The sequence below is a fragment of the Mandrillus leucophaeus genome, unplaced genomic scaffold (assembly GCF_000951045.1).
Source record: "Mandrillus leucophaeus isolate KB7577 unplaced genomic scaffold, Mleu.le_1.0 Scaffold199, whole genome shotgun sequence".
Taxonomy (NCBI): Eukaryota; Metazoa; Chordata; class Mammalia; order Primates; family Cercopithecidae; genus Mandrillus; species Mandrillus leucophaeus.
The window spans coordinates 1165097-1167367 of NW_012102020.1; positions in this window are offsets into that span (position 1 = coordinate 1165097).

Here is a 2271-nt window from a genome sequence, read left to right on the forward strand (position 1 = left end):
GTAAGAAAGCCACTGCCGGGAGCTGTGGTGTGGGGCAGGGGTCACTGACTACAGCAGCATGCAAGGGAATTTCTGGGGTAATGAAATGCATTTCAATGGTAGTGTTGTGTACATGACTATATATATTCGTCAAAATGCATTCATTTGTACACTTAAAATTACTATATTCTATTGTATGTAAATTAAACTCAATCAGACAATAAAGAATAAACTTTTGACCCTGACAAAACACCTACATACACACAAACTACCTCTGAAACAAACTGCTTTTTCAGAATTTCTAATTTAAATATTCAGAATTATGAATAATGACGATGAATTTTAACAATGCTTGTGTAATTCAATTCTGCTTTGGATCACGCCTGAGAGGCATGTCGGCTGCTGGACTGATATGGACTTCCTTACCTCCTTTGCATACGAAAAAATAAGAGGTTGAGACAGAAACAAGATATGTAATTTGTGTACAATGAAACTTTCTACTGCCCAGGAAATGAGGCTTTCTATTGTCCAGTGAATTGTGCCTGGCAGCACAATTCACTGCTTCACAATTGATCGTTCTTTTTACCCTCAGAGTATCCTTGAAATGATGGACTCAACCATGAGAAAAACACTGTAAATATTCCCAGATGCAAACTCACAGTACCAGCGTCACAGAACACCTGCAGGTGCAAGTAACTAAAAATCCAGCTCAATTTGACTTTAAATACAAGGGAATTTATTGACTCAGGTGGGTAGTTCAGAAGCAGGCCAGGCTTCAGGGTGAATCTGAGCACAGAAGCTCATGGATGCTACCAGGACTGTCTCTTCCCAATTTTCTGCTCTGCCTTCAGTGAAGTCAGAATCATTCTGCGTGTGGAAAAATCTCCAGGAACAATTTCTGAGGCTGCATTCTTCACCAAAGAGGGAGCATGAACAAGCACACTCTTGTTCCTAACAACCTAGCACAACTTGTATTTGACTCTAATTGGAAGAACTCAGACCCTGCCCATCCTCAAGTCCATTAGGGGGACCAAGGGAGCGCTGTGTGGCACCTGGCACGAGCCTCAGTTATGCACCCACCTCGGAACCAGTAACTGACACAGGGTGAGACAACCTGGTTGTGTTAAGTCAACCAGGACCCACCCCATGTTTCAAACCACGTGACTGAATAATTCAGGACTCTGTTAGGAAGGAGAAAGGGGGATGCTTCTTGAATAGCACCCACCACTCAACTACAATTTAATTTGACAGGAACCCGGAGGCCCTGCCATAGAAATCTCTCACAGTTGCTTGGAATGAGAGCACTCAATTCCAAAATCCTGTGGCAGCGACCCTATGGCCTCGAGGGCGCCACGGACGTGGTGTGGAGGGTGGGGAAGGGCTCAGTGTCTTCTGAAGATGAAGCAGAAGAATAGATGGCCCTGCCTTAGCAGAGTGGAAAATGTTTAACCCCGAGAGATGCCTACAGAGACAGCTGAGCCACACCACAGACTCCTAGAAGGGCTTGGGTTAGGGTTCCCAAGTGTCTGGGTAAGCAGAGGAGATGGTGAGGCAGACACAGAAGGGTCGGTTCAAAGCACATTGGGAAGAGAGATGCCTACAGAGGCAGCTGATCCCAAGACCCCTCAGTCCACCCTGGCAGTCAAATGCTCCTCCCTGACATCGGAAAAAGAAACAATTTATTTTCTTCAGACACTGAAACAGAACTTTTCTAAGCTCCAGGACACTGGGTAGTGCTGCTTATGCAAAGCGAGTATTTAGTGAAAGCCAGTTTACTGAGCAGGGAGATCCGCAGACTCTTTCTCCCTCTTGGCTCCCAGAATGCTGGGGTCAGCTTGCAGTCTGAGGAGATTGGCCAACTCTTTTTGGAGAGGATCTGCAGATACCAACACTTTCAGAGTTTCCTCAGGTCCAGGAGTGCCAGGCTCCTGTGCACTCATCGTTTGGAGAAGCAAAGGAAGACTCCATCTGTGCTTTTGGCCCTGGTTTCAGATGTGGTGTCTCACACAGGAGTTCAGCTCGTCTCAAAATAGTGGACCCAGTATTGTTTGTAAAGACCTACCAATAGCTCAATGTCCATGCACGGGGTGAGAGCACAGCGTCCAGAGAGAATTTCCCAGGGCCCAGAACTCGGGCTGGAGCCCACAGTGGAAAACCTGCACCCAACATCTGGGAGTGCTCTTGGGAACCAGCACTTTCCTGGGGCAGGAAGAGGTGACAAACCCGTGGCAACACCTGCCCACCACAACACCTGAGTCCACACCTGCCCACCACAACACCCGCCCACCACAA